The following is a 14,219-nucleotide window of genomic DNA, read 5'->3' as shown; positions in this document are numbered from 1 at the left end:
GCCCAAGAACATGCAAATCCCTTTCTCTCCCCTTCACTCCATTGCATCCCTTCTCTACACAATTATTATTATTTTCTGGGAGATCCAGGCCTGCAGCCCTGCCCTCCAAATCCTGCTGCTAAAGGACTGGGAACGTTCCTGCAGTGCTAAACTTAAGTCAAAGCACTTTTTGTTCAGAGACTAAAATTTGCACCATCCTCCTGGTCGCCCCTGATAGATTCCTGCACCCATCTGTGCAGGCATTTAAGGAATGATATTTGGAGCTGTCAGGATGCTCCTCTCCTGGGAGAGGGAACCGCAGCCCTGCCCTTGCAGCGGGCTCTGTGTGGGCAGAGCTGCATCCTGGCACAGATCCCTCCTTCGGTCTCCACGCAGGTTTTTTTTTGCAGAGATGGAAGAATTTTCCCATGCAATGCTCTTGGGACAACCTTGGGGGCTTCAGGTCACCTGGTGAACGTGTAAAGCTGCTTCATCTGTTCCCTTGGATGTGTCTCCTGCTGAAAATACCTGTGGTGGAGCCAGTGGAGGGTGTCCTGCTCTTTTGATTAAAATAGACCCCAGAGACATCTTTTATATTTGTGGCTCACTTTGATTGCCTGAAACCTTCTGTAAATGGTTTCCCAAGGCTAAACTAAAGTCACTTAGGGTGATTTAGACATTTTTTTTGCTGTGAGAAACTGGGTGAATAAGGGAGAAGGTGGGAGGATTTTTGTCTTTTAAACAAGACAAGTGGGATAATGTGCTCAAGTGATCCCTCAGGCTGGGAGTTCTGTTTCTCCTTTCATTCCCAAGCAAAGATCATGAAATCTCCGGGATATTTGTAGATTCCAGAGGCAAAGAATTGAGTCTTTACAGTGGAAGATGCGAAAAATGCTTTTGGGCTGTGAGGAGGGAGAAAGGAGTTCATAAATCCTGCCTTATGCTCCTCTTTTGATTTTCTTTCTCACACAGGAAAGGTCAGTTTTATCAGCAAAGAAGTAGCAAATGCCTGTAATATGTGTGAAATGTTTTTTTTTTTCAGGGAGCAGTAAAAGTGGAGCTGTTCCCAAGGAGAAAATGGCCTGAGAGCTGAGGGGATTTGACACCTAGAAAGGCTCATTCCCACACGAGGGAGCAGGAGGAAAGACAGGGAAAGAGATTTTATTACTTTATTTTTATTTTTTATTTTTATTTTTATTGTTTCTTTTTATTTTTATTGAAGTTGGACTGTTCAGGTGTCTCTTTTTACTTGCCTGTGTCTGAAGAGCAGGATAAATATTTTCAGCAGGAATATGCCCCATCCTGAAAAGTGTTTAGTAACAGTAATAATATATAATTTATTTTCTTCTGGTGTAGAGTAACCTGAGCTCATGCACTGATTTTTGACCACTGATGATGAAAAAAATATATTTATTTGTTTGGCAGAAGAGTAACCTTCTTCATTTTAATATTTTTTATTAAACTTTAAATATTTTGTTAAAATAAATGAAATATTTTAACATCTCAATTTTATTTAAAATTCAGCTATTTTCTGAATACTTTTGCTGCTGGTGAGATGGGTCAGGCTATTTAATCCCTGTTCTTTCCAGGTAACCTGCAGAAATGTCTTTTGCCATTCGTTGCCCTTGTCCCCAAGGTGCAGGCTGGCTATTCCTTTAATTTATGGAAAAATGGTGAGCAAAAGGAATGCTTCCTGGTCTCCTAACTCCCTGGATGTTAGGGATGGAGGGTCTGTGAGCTGGGACAGCATAATCAGCCCGATGTCATCTTGGTCTCTTCTTGCTCTCAGATAATAATATAATAATAAATAATAATAATAATAATATAATAATCCTGCAGTTGCTTGTAGGTCTCACTTCCAGCTCTGTGCCTGGTGCCAGCTTTGTCCCAGCTGGCAGGACCAGTCCAGCTGTGCAACCCCAGGGATCTTTATCTCCATTTACACTTGGGTGTGTTGAGCTGTTCACCTCCACGGGGTGTTGACACCCAAGAGCTGTGGTGGCTCCTGCAGCTTCTGCTCTTCCCTCAGGCTGAGGTTGTGGGAGAGGATAAAGTTTCCCTTCAGGAGACAGAATGTTGGGTTGTTTCCCTGGCCTGTGGCAGCTTGTGGGTGGCACTATGTCCCTCCTGAGCAGTTTGGGGCTTTGTATCAGCATAAAAAAAGTTACCCCCGAGGGCCAAGTTCTGCTCGACCTCTTGACTGTGGCTTTTACTTTAGTTCAGGAGTGTTCCTAATTTATTGGATACAGCCACTAACTGGGAAGATGGTGCTATTCCCTCTTAATCACTTTTGCAGGCTCTACCACTACATCTTTGGGGCTAAATTCAAGTGCAAGATGTCCCTGCCCGTGGCGGGAGGCTGGAAATAAATTATCTTTATGGTCCCTTCCAACCCAAACCGTTCTGTGATTCTATGAAATTCAGCTGTTCTGCTGAGGAATGAGGTCCTCAGGAATGCTCTAAGAAACCATCCCATTCTGGATCCTGTTACCAGGGGGTCTGTTTGTCATTTCAAGTGACCTGTGCAAGATGCCTCTGTTGCTGCCTTGCAAATACTTTGTCCCCACTGATTATATGTTGTTAACCCTCTGATGGCCTATTTATAAGCATTTTGCTTAAATCTCTGCTGAGGAGCAAATGAGTTCAGGTTGAAATGTTATGGATTCAGGGAGCTTGATCTTCTCCTTGCAAAGCAGTTTCCCAGCTGGGAACTGGGTGGTTTAGAACTGATTTTGGTTGCTGCACATAATTTTTCTCGACGTCTGGTTTTCTCTGTGCTCACATTAATTAAAAATTGATTTGGTAATTCATAGAATTATAGAATTGTTTAGGTTGGAAAAGATCATCCAGTCCAACCATCAACCCAAGACTGCCAGGTCCACCCCTAAACCATGTCCTTTAGCACCACACCTACACTTTTTTTGAACACCTCCAGGGACAGTGATTCCACCACTTCCTTGGGCAGCCTGTTCCAATGCTTGACCACCCTTCTTGTGAAGAAATTTTTCCTAAAGTCCAAGCTAAACCTCCCCTGGTGCAACTTGAGGCCGTTTCCTCTTGTCCTGTCACTCGTTACCTGGGAGAAAAGACCAATCCCCACCTTGCCACAACCCCCTGAGCCTCTTTTTCTCCAGAGTAAACCCCCCCCAGCTCCCTGGGTTGCTTTAAATAAAAATATATTAAATTAACAATAATTAATCCTGCTGGAGAAGGTGATTTAAGAAAAGAAAATGATTGCATGTAAGGCAAATTCATTTATTTAAACAAAACCACTGAGCTAGTGACTTTATATGTATCAGCTAAATGAAATTAGCTTTTGCAGCTTAGGCCTCAGATCATGAATTTTAACACAATCAAAACAATACTAGTGGCCTTTTGCTAAATTCTATATATTTTCCTATGAAATACCATCACAAAATGAACAGAAATATAACTAGAACTGTAAACACGATACTGGAGTGTACATAGGCTTGTTTTTTAAATTTTGTATGGGCTAATAAAAGAATTTAGGCTATTTGGGGGCAGTTTGTCTGTGAAAGCAGAGCCCTCCCCTAACATTTTTATGCTTTCTGGGTCAGAAGATCATTATATCATTTTTTTTTATGAATAGCTATGGAAAGGTCAGCTAAAAGTTACTCCATTGCTTCTCATTTAAACAGGGAAGAGTGAAAAAATAACAGAGCTGACACAGAGTTGGTTAAAATTGTGCATCTCAACACATTCTATTTCTTCCAAGATCATTTTTTGAATACAGAAAAATTAATGTTTGTTTGTTTGTTTGTTTTTTTCACGACTTTCATCAACCAACATATTCTTAGTTTAGAGTAGCATTGTCCAAAACGTGCAGGAAGGATTTGGTCTCTCAGCTCCTCTGGTTCAGCCTTACCCAGGAGGTACAACCCTGCCAGGCACTTCTGGGAAGATTTTTGTAATGAAACTTTTGCCTTCTGTCAGAGCTGAACAGAACACAAGGGCTGCACTGGATCTGCCAGGAATGCTGCTCCTCTTGGATTTGTGCAGGTCACTGTGTGATGTTGACATAAAACATGTGAGAATGTTTGCATTATTGGTGTAGAACATGGGAATGTTGAGATATTCCATGGATGATATTTTAGTAAAGTATTTTGTTACCTAAGTTTTGTGTGTTCACTTATCTTTCTGGTTGTGAATGTATTAATATTTCGGGATGTGGTTAAGTTAAGTAAGGGGCTTGCTCTTTTTCCAGTCAAAATTAATAGAATCTTGGAATCATTTAGGTTGGAAAAGACCTTTAAGATCATTGAGTCCAACCACTAACCCAGCACTGCCAAGGCCACCCTGGACCATGTCCCCAAGTGCCACATCTACATGGCTTTTAAATCCCTCTAGGGATGGTGGCTCCACCCTTTCCCTGGGCAGCCTGTCCCAGTGCTTGACAACCCTTCTCATGAAGAAATTCTTCCTAATATCCGGTGTAAACCTCCCCTGGCTCCAATTGATGACATTTCAACCTGTCACTTGTTATCTGAGAGACCAACCCCCCCTCATCTCCCCCCTCCTGTCAGGGAGTTGCAGAGCCAGAATCATAGAATCATAGAATCAGCTGGGTTGGAAGGGACCTCTGAGATCATCAAGTCCAACCCTTGATCCACTACCATGATGGTTCCCAGCCCATGGCACTGATGCCACATCCAGTCTCATCTTAAAAACCTCCAGGGACGGAGAATCCACCACTTCCCTGGGCAGCCCATTCCAATGGCTGATCACCCTTCCTGTAAGGAATTTCTTCCTAATATCCAACCTAAACCTCCCCTGACACAGCTTAAGACTGAGCCCTCTTGTCTTACTGATCGCTGCCTGGGAGAAGAGACCAACCCCCCCCTGGCTCCCCCCTCCTGTCAGGGAGTTGCAGAGAGTGAGGAGGTCTCCCCTGAGCCTCCTCTTCTCCAGGCTGAACAGCCCCAGCTCCCTCAGCCTCTCCTCACAGCACTTGTGCTCCAGTCCCTTCCCCAGCCTCGTTGCTCTTCTCTGCACCTGCTCCAGGACCTCAATGTCCTTCCTGAGCTGAGGGCCCAGAGCTGGACACAGCACTCCAGGGGTGGCCTCACCAGTGCTGAGTCCAGGGGCAGAATCACTTCCTTGGACCTGTTGGCCACACTGTTCCTGAGCCAGGCCAGGATCCATTGGCCTTCTTGGCCACCTGGGCACACTCTGGCTCCTGTTCAGCTTCCTGTCCATCCCAAATCCCAGGTCCCTCTCTGCCTTGCTAAAGGTCCCCCCTGAGCCTCCTTTGCTCCAGGCTGAGCCCCCCCAGCTCCCTCAGCCCCTCCTGCTGCTCCAGCCCCTTCCCCAGCTCCGCTCCCTTCCCTGCACACGCTCCAGCCCCTCCATGTCTCTCTTCCATGAGGTTCCAGAACTGGACACAGCCCTGAAGGTCCCTCAGCAGTGGCAGCACAGGGGGACAATCCCTGCCCTGGGCTGTGCCCACACTATTCCTGATCCAGCCCAGGTGCCATTGGGCTCTTGCCCCCCTGGGCACACCCAGGCTCGTGTTCATTCCCTGTCATCAGCACCCCCAGGGCCTTTCCCACCAGGTACTTTCCCCCAGAGCTGCAAGGGGTTGTTGTGACCCAACGACAGGACCAGGCACTTGGCCTGGTTGAATCTGAGCCTGAAACCGCTGAATTTTCTCCCCTTCTCAAAAAATGCCACAGGAAATATCTACGGAATTGAACAAAGAAAATAAATTAAATTTAACCACAGCTGATACCTTTTGGAAGAACAAGATCCAGCCTGAGATGACTTTGCCTGTGTCACCACAGCCAGCACTGCTTGACTGGGAGCTGGAAGCACAGTGCTGTTCCCTTATCACTTAAAAAGAGGAATGGGAAGTAACTGAAGGCCATCAGATTGTCTGCTGAACACAGGCAGTTATGAACTAAAACCCACAAACAGAAAAGTTCTCCATTACTGCCTTTATCTTTTATTTTATCTCTGTTTTTTCCTTACCTTTGTGATGTATTGTGCTCCTTTGTTTCAAGCTGGAATTCGTTACACCAAAATTCATTATTTTATTACACCGATGTATTTCTGGAAATATCTACAAATATCACAGTGGATAGAGGAAAGAATCTGAGTCACAGGACTTAGGAGATCTATACAGCACATAGGGGATCCAGCCTGAAAAACTACACTTGAATTTGCACATGTTCTGGCAGAGCAAATGAAGATTTTCTTTCAAAGCCTGGTTTGATACCGTTCTTCTGAAAAGTTCACTCAAGTGCATTTTCACTGAAAAATGTAATTGGACAATTTCAGTGCATGAGAAATGATGTTTCACAAATTCAGAAATGCATTATTTTTGGGGGGGGAAATACAAATCCAAGTGTCTCGTTAGAATGTCTCCAGCTGAACCGTGCACACAACATTCCTTGCATTCAGCTACTGACCTGACCTGACCTCTTTTAATTTATGACTTTGGGTGCAGGGATAGAGTGTAATCAGCTTTCTACTCCTCAGAAATCACAGCTACAATTACACAATTACAGTTACAAACCGCTGCAGGCACAGAATGTCATAAATTAGTTATGTGGTGTGATTTACACCCCCACAGCTTGTAGATCTTCCAGGCTGCTCTCTTCCCTTCATGTTTAATTTAATTATTAGCGCTGAAACAGCAGTTGTAAGTAAATGTTTGACTCGGGTACATAAAGGGACCTGCAGGTTTTACACGTGTTTCTGCTGGTAAAGGTTCAAATCCAGGGGATTAAAAAGCAGAGGGAGCTGAGCCGTGAGCGGGAGGGAGCGATGCCACCTCCTGAGGTGAGGAGGGGGAGGAACAGCGGCTCAGTGCTGAGGGTGAGGGTGTTTGATGCCCCTCTGTGCTCCCCTCAGCCCATTTTGGGGATGTCAACCCCTCATGCTGAGGCCAAGCCCTGGAGGTGTAGCTCTGGCAGGAGGTTTGACTCCAGTGGCCACTGGAATTGAGCCTTCTGGAGAAAGTGCTGCATGGGATAGGGAAGAAGAGAGGACTGCAAACTTTACCCTATAAACACATAAATCTTTACCATAATCTTGAGATCTTTCAGTACTCACCAGTTCCCTAAGATTTTATAGGATCTTATTTTGTGTACAAGTGTTGCAAAGACCAAATAGAATCCTGAAATCACGGAATGGTTCGGCTTGGAAGGGACCTTTAAAGGTCATTTAATCCAACCCCCTCTGCCACGGGCAGGGACATTTTCAACTCCACCAGGTTGCTCAGAGCCCTGTCCAGCCTGGCCTTCAATGTTTCCAGGGATGGGGCATCCACCACCTCTCCGGGCAACCTGTTGCAGTTTTTCACCCCCCTCATTGCAAAAAACTTCTTTCTTTCTAAATCGACCCTCCCTCATTTTAAGGCCATTCCCCCTTATCCTATCACTGCATCCCCTTGTAAAAAGTCCCTTTCCAGCTTTCTTGTAGGCCCATTTTAGACACTGGAAGGGATTCTTAGTTGGCCCTGCAGATTTCTCTTCTCCAGACTGAACATCTCCACCTCTCTCAGCCTGAATATCAATATAAAGTTCACTGCTCCTGTATAAGAGAAAGCCAAAATACAGCAGTGATCCATTACTCTGGCACATAAAGAGAAATGAATATCTGAAACCATCTCTGCCAGAGACTTGACTTACTGTGAAAGGGCAGCTTTCAGTCACAGGCTTGATATCACAAATACAGCGCAGAGGAGACGTTGATGTAAAAAAAAAAAAAGACACAACCCTGCCGTTTCTACTTGGTGATCTTAACAATGCCCAAAGGGAGCAGTAAGATGTCAGTCACAAGGATGTATTTCATGAAAATGCAAAAAAGAAACAGCTCTTCCAGTAAAACACCTACTGTTATGGTGACAATCTGCTCTCTCATCGCCGCAGTGGCAGTTTGGATCCTGCCTGCAGGTCACTCTGGGAATAGTCATTAATATTCTATTTTCAGAGGTTCCTCGTAACTGGCAGCCTTGCAAAATCATCAGGAAAGAAAGAAAGGAAAGGGGTATAATTTTATAGTCCCATGGTATTTTTCCTGCCTTTATCAGGGAAATCCTGTGGGATCTGGAGCCCTGGACCAGGCAGTGTCCACCTGACTTCCTGTGCACTGGCAGAGAGGTGTTGAGCACAACCAGTTTTAAGGGAGCTCTGGATACATTTGCACTTTGCCTGAACTCCTGGAAGAATCTGGCTTTGCATGTAAAGCTCAGGAGGGAGCCTAAAAACATGACCTTAAGCAATGATAAAAAACGTAACGAGTGTAGAGAATGATGTTTACATTTTCTTGGCACGTTAATATGCACTGAAAAGTTCTTTAGGAATAAACTGAAAGATAATCAGAGCAATTAAGCTGTTTGGACCAGAGACAAAGCATTTCTAAAGCTAAAGAAAATGTTGCCAGGGGAACTGATGTATTAAAGAGCACTAAAAATTTCCTTCTCAGATTTACACTCCTCCTGACAGCACCAAAGCTGCATCTCCTGTCATTCTGTGATAAACTTTCTTACTTCTTGTTGCCTGGACTTCATCAACATTCCCTGAATTAGGACATTTTCGTTTTACCAGCTACAACTCACCACCGATTTCGGTGCTGGAGAGGAGAAATACACCTGCCAAAGGGGGAACGTGGAATGTGGTTCACAAGGAGTGCTGGCAGGAAAGTACTGGAGAACCACATTCCAGTTGTGCAGATTTAGTCAGGTCAAATAAAAACTGCAAGGAAAGTAGTGGGGGGAAAAAAAAAAGAAAAAGTGGTTAATCCTGTGGTCTCCTGTGTGTGAAAGTCTGGAGGAAGGTTATATCCAAAAATTTCCTCATTAAGGGCTCGCAGCAATTCTTCACACAGTTATGGCTTTATAATAATCAGCAAGAAAGAAAAAGAAAGAAAAGAAAAAATCCAATTAGTCACATTGATGTTATAGGGTTTTTGAAAATTTATCCAGGCCTAGATTCAGGGCAGCATCACTTCATGATTCTTTAGATCAAGACAAAGATTACTTGCTTTCCTAGGAAAGAGAGAAAACAGGATTCCTCAAATTGATGGGAAGCATCTTTTGTTGGTGGGATTGGTCCCAGCTGACTTTGGCAGCCTAAACCAGAAAGTCCAGTCTAACCCAGTCTTTCAGACAACTCTGGAGCCAAAATAAGGAGGGAAGGAGGCAAAGACCCAGTTTGCACTGAGTGTTTGCTGTGCTTGATGCCGAAAGCAGAAAAGGGTCTCCAGAGCTCTCATACCCCACAACCTGGGAACAATGTGGGGGAAAATGCATCTCAACATTCCCACAGGAAACACAAAGAGGAAATGGCACAGCCCTGTTATTTCTGGAGCTTTTCCTTAGGCTTCTGATTAAGGAAAAGTGAGACTACACCGAGCTCAATTAAAAGATTTTAAAAATTTGTGAGACACAAAGAGGGGTCTGTGTGTCTCTCTTCAATCTCTACAGCTAATGCTGATAAAATCTGTTTTGAGTGAGAAACATGCCTTGCAGATCACCAAATATTTTGGCAAACAGTGGAAGAAAGGAGTAATGGCATAGAAAGAGAGGGAAAAAAACAGAGGCAGAGTTGGAAAAGTTGTGGCTTAACATCTCTTTGGCCTCATTTGCTCCTGGAGAGCAGCATCCTCTAGGCATCAAGATTAATTCAGTCACAAGGGCAGCTTGTCTCCTCACTTAGTCTTTTCCAGCTGTTTCAATTCTCCTGCTCTTCATCAGAGAAAAGAAAATGTATTTTTTTTAATAGGGAGCCATTTCTCGAAATCCATGTAATGGTCAAACCACTTTCCAAGCCCATTTTCATGAAGAAATGAAGAGTTTTATTCCTGTTTCTAGTACTTGCCTCGCATCAGTTTTAATATTTTAAGTGCCCCTTCTCTGCTGTTCCAATGCTCAAATCACCTGGTTATACTTTCTTTGACTCAGCTAAATAAGCCAAAGTACAGCATGGAACTGTAGGGCCTGGGGATTTTATGAATGAAGGTGTTTAAATGCTGTTCATTTTCCCTCACAGAATCATAGAATGGTCTGGGTTGGAAAGGACCTTAAAAATCATCTTGTTTCAACCCTCCTGCCAGGGACAGGGACACCTTCCACTAGACCAGGTTGCTCCAAGCCCCATCCAGCCTGGTCTTGAACACTTCCAGGGATGGGGCAGCCACAGCTTCTCTGGGCAACTTGTGCCAGGGCCTCTCCACCCTCACAGGGAAGAATTTATCCCTAATATCTAATCTAAACCTACTCTCTTTCAGTTTGAAACCACTCCCATCATGACAATTTGTCCAATTCTCCCATGAGGGATAAAAAAATTACACTCATGGCCCCAATGGCAACAACAGGAGGCTCCCAGGAAGTCCATTTCCCCTGGAGCTTCTTGTGAGGGGTTGCACAGCAAGCTGTGTGGATTTATGTTCCAGACTAACACATTCCAGAACAAAAAATGTGGGGGGGTTGCTCCAGCAGTTTACACACCACACAGAGAGGAGTTTGGAAGGGTTGGGGTGGGGGGGAATGCGTAAAAATCCTCCTACTTACAGGCAGGAGAAAAAGGAAGGGTTGGAAAGAAGTGTCTAGAGGAACTGGAGTGGGAGGCAGGAATCTGCCTGGTGTGCAGGCTGATGATTCACAAAATGACTTTCCATTTAAATCAGAGTGGCAAACTTAGGACCTGATCTTTTGAACAGCCAGGGGCATGGGTAGCCTTGGGCATGCAGGCTGCCCTCAGCAGCTGGGGATTCAGGCACTTGATCATGTGGTGTCTTATCCCACACCCTCCCTCACCAGTGCCAAAGGTTGCATTCACCACAACATCACGGTTCATTAGGCAAGTCAAAGCAAGGAAGGAGCTGACAGGGCACTAATAAATAGTTAATAAAATATGAATGCATGTGCTGGTTGCCTGAGCAGCCCTAGGGAAAAGAAAGGACATTTGAATCCGTTCACTGAGCCCCAGGAAGATTCCAGCTGATGAAGCCAAGCCAGTGGGTGTGTGTGGGTGGAGGTGACAGGTGCTCTCCTCATGATTCCCACTGGGGTCAGATCCAGAGCAGGATATAAACACAGTGAATGCTCTGGGCCACAACTCACCTGGGTTCCCACTGTGGGTTTCAACTTTTCTCAGTGATTTTGGAGGTCTTTTCCAACCTAAATGATTCTGTTCACTCTACATTGAGGGGATGGCAGTGAAGTCCCTGTGGTGGGGTAACATGACATCCAAAGGGACCTTTACAAGCCTGAGGTCTGGGCCAATGGAAATATTGTGACATCCAGCAAGAAAGAGCACAAAATTCTGCACATCAGGTGCAACAACCTGAAGGTGTGAGCTGCAGTGATCCCACCTAAGTGACAGTGGGTGACAAAAACCTCAGTGAAGAGACCTGGGAGAAATGAACACTGGGGTGAACACAAGCCAGCAGTGCACTCTCACTGCAAACCAGGTACCAGGGGGCATTCCAGAAGTGTTGCCAGCAAATTCAGAGAAACTATTATTCCCCTCCACTAGACACATCTGGGAATCTGTGTGTGGTTTTATGCCCCTCAGCACAAGCTGGATGTAGAGAATTCCAGTGGCAGGACATCAAGTGGACAAAGGCCTAGAGCACAGCACCAGTGAGGAGATGCTGAGGGAGCAAGGCTTTAGTCTGGTAGAGAAGGGGATAAGGGGGATCTAACAGCAGCTTAAATCTACCTGAAGAGCAATTAGAAAGGTGACAGAGCCAATCTCTCCTCAGCAGTTCTGTAAAAGTTTTAAAAGCAGCTATTATCCTTTCCAAAGCATTTTTTACGAAGAGTTATCTATATTAATTCAAGCTAAAAATCCAGTCAATCTCTTTTAACCTTCTGCACTTTTCCTGCTTGGGCAACCAGTGATGGAATCTGTTTATTTAGATGTTACACCTTTTATTCCTCTAGCTTTATTCAGACATAACTATACAGAAGGTATTTCAAGAATATTTTTATAAAATTGGGGCTGTTGGTGGAACAAGAAAGTGGAAAAGTTTGTAAACGCAAGAAAGCAATAAGAAAAAATTGTAACTGGTTAAAAAAAAACCCAACAACACCTTCCTGGATGTTTCATAACTATTGTTTTTAACAAGGCAGGGTAACTTTTTTTTTTTCTAATAAAGCAAAGTTTTTGAAACGTCTTTTCGGAAATTGGTCACAATTCCCCAAAGAGAATGTTTCATTTCCCTTTGTTGAGCTGAACATTTCATTGTGGCATTAATTTCTGCTTGCTAGAACTGCTGCTGTGCTTAGTAGGAAATATATTTCAGGAAAGTTGCATGTCCCCTCTTTACTGTTTAAGCTTCCCAGCAGATGGAGTCATCACAAAAATCTCCTGGTGCGTCACATCAGTTCAGCTCACTGACCTACAGTGATGTAACGTGCAGGATGCAGTTCAGCTCTGGGAGGAAGAGGAAGGCTGCAAGAGCTGGACATCAGGAGGAATTTCTTCCTGGAAAGGGTGGTCAGGCCTTGGAAGGGGCTGCCCAGGGAGGTGGTGGAGTCCCCATCCCTGGAGGTGTCCAAGGAAGGCCTGGCCATGGCACTCAGTGCTCTGGGCTGGGGGACAAGGTGGGCATCGGGCACAGGGTGGATTTGGTGATCTTGGAGGGCTTTTCCAACCTCAATGACTCCGTGATTTTGTGATTCTGCCACAGCCTACCACATCCCTGTCGCTGGCTTTGTCCCCTGGATGGGCTCTTTGATGCCATGTGAAAGTTTTACATGTAAAGTTTTATAAAGTCTTGCCTCCAGCCCTTCCCTTGCCCCACCTCCTTCAACTACTTCCCCCTGGATGTTCCCTGGCCCTGCCCCATCCCCTCACCCTTCCAGGGGCTGCTGCTGGACCCCGTGGGTGACAGTGGTGAGCACACAGCTGGCACGGGCTCTTCTTGCTCCCTGCCACATCTCCTGCGGCGCTGGAACAGTGGGATGAGCTCCAGCCTTGGCACCAAGCACCCTCACACTCACCCGTGTCGTTACAACAGGGGAAAAACGGTGCCAGGACCTTGGGACTCACCTGTGTCATTGTAACGGGGGAAAATCGGTGCCAGGCACCATCACGTCGTTGTGACGGAGGGAAAACCAAACCGGTGCCAGGATCTTCACGCTCCCACGTGTCATTACAACGGGAAAACTGGTGCCACCAGCTCACCTGGGTGGTTGGAAACCTGGAAGAGCAGCCCCCTCGCATCCCGCTGAGCTCTGCCCAGGGTCAGGCGCTGGCACCCACCCATCCCTTCGGCTGGGACGGCGTGAAGTTTGTTCCCTGCGTGTGTCACCGGCCGTGCCTCACTTCCTCCTGTGGGACCGGTTAAACATTAACAGGGCGACCGACGGGCGTGTTGGGGCGGAGGGAAGGGGAGAGGCCACCCTTTCGTGCCACGGGGACAGTGCGGGACAGGCGAGTGGCCCAGGGCTGGGGGACAGCCACCCCCGACACCGCAGGGGGGTTTTCCCGGGACAACAGGTGAGGGAACCCAGGAATCCCGGTTGTGAACACCTCCAGCCTCCTCCTCCCCCTGGTTTGAGGGCGTGAGCCGGACCTGTCGCCAAAGGGAAAGCGGTGGGAGAACCTCTCGGCGCCCGGGGATGTGATCCAGGTAACCGCTCCGGGAATTTTATTGGCTTCCCAGCGGAAGGAGCTGGAGGATGAAGGATAATTTAAGCCTTTCCCCTGCTCTTGCCCCAGCGGGAAGGTTGCCCTGGGGTGGCGGCAGCGGGGTGAACAGAGGCTTTTTGTGACTCCCATCTCCTACTCTGCTCCCTGGCATTCGGGATGGGTGTCCCAAAGCATCCGAGCCCTGCTCTGTGCCAGGCTGGATCCAGCTGCATTGTCGTACTGGATCCAGTATTGTCATTATCCCCCTGCCTGCGTGGTGGATGAGAGAGGGCGTCGTGGGTGAGGGAGGGAGCAGCTCAGAGCAGCCCCGGCGATGTGAGTCACCCCCTGCACCTGCAGGGTGAAAAAGCAGCACAGGACAAACCCCAGGCATTTAATTCATCCTCAGCCAAAATATCCCGTTTCGTCTGAGGATCAGATAATATTTCCTGGCCCTTTGAAAGCCCATTTTGAAACAAAGTGAAACAAGACGTTATAGATACCTCCCTTTCCCGTCCTGCTCTGCTTCACCCCGCGCTGTTTACTGATTTTGCCCAGGATTTTGGCATCGGATTCTCTCCGGTTCATTTTTTTGCCACAAAAAAAAAGCTTTGCCCGGCTCAGATTGCATCGGTG

The 14,219-nt window shown here is 46.2% G+C and overlaps 1 protein-coding gene across 3 annotated transcripts in view; it reads left to right on the top strand.

Moving 5' to 3' along the window:
- Window positions 1–13,322: 13,322 nt before the first annotated feature.
- Window positions 13,323–14,219, top strand: part of IGSF5 (immunoglobulin superfamily member 5) — a 30,010-nt gene continuing 29,113 nt past the window's right edge. For all 3 annotated transcript variants that reach the window (XM_027701787.1, XM_027701789.1, XM_027701788.1), the window contains exon 1: window positions 13,323–13,584. The gene's annotated coding sequence lies outside the window, so the exon portion shown is untranslated. The remainder of the gene's footprint in view (window positions 13,585–14,219) is intronic.

The sequence above is a fragment of the Neopelma chrysocephalum genome, unplaced genomic scaffold, assembly GCF_003984885.1.
Source record: "Neopelma chrysocephalum unplaced genomic scaffold, ASM398488v2 Primary Assembly neopelma1_166, whole genome shotgun sequence".
Lineage (NCBI taxonomy): Eukaryota > Metazoa > Chordata > Aves > Passeriformes > Pipridae > Neopelma > Neopelma chrysocephalum.
This window is presented reverse-complemented; position numbering and strand designations above follow the sequence as displayed.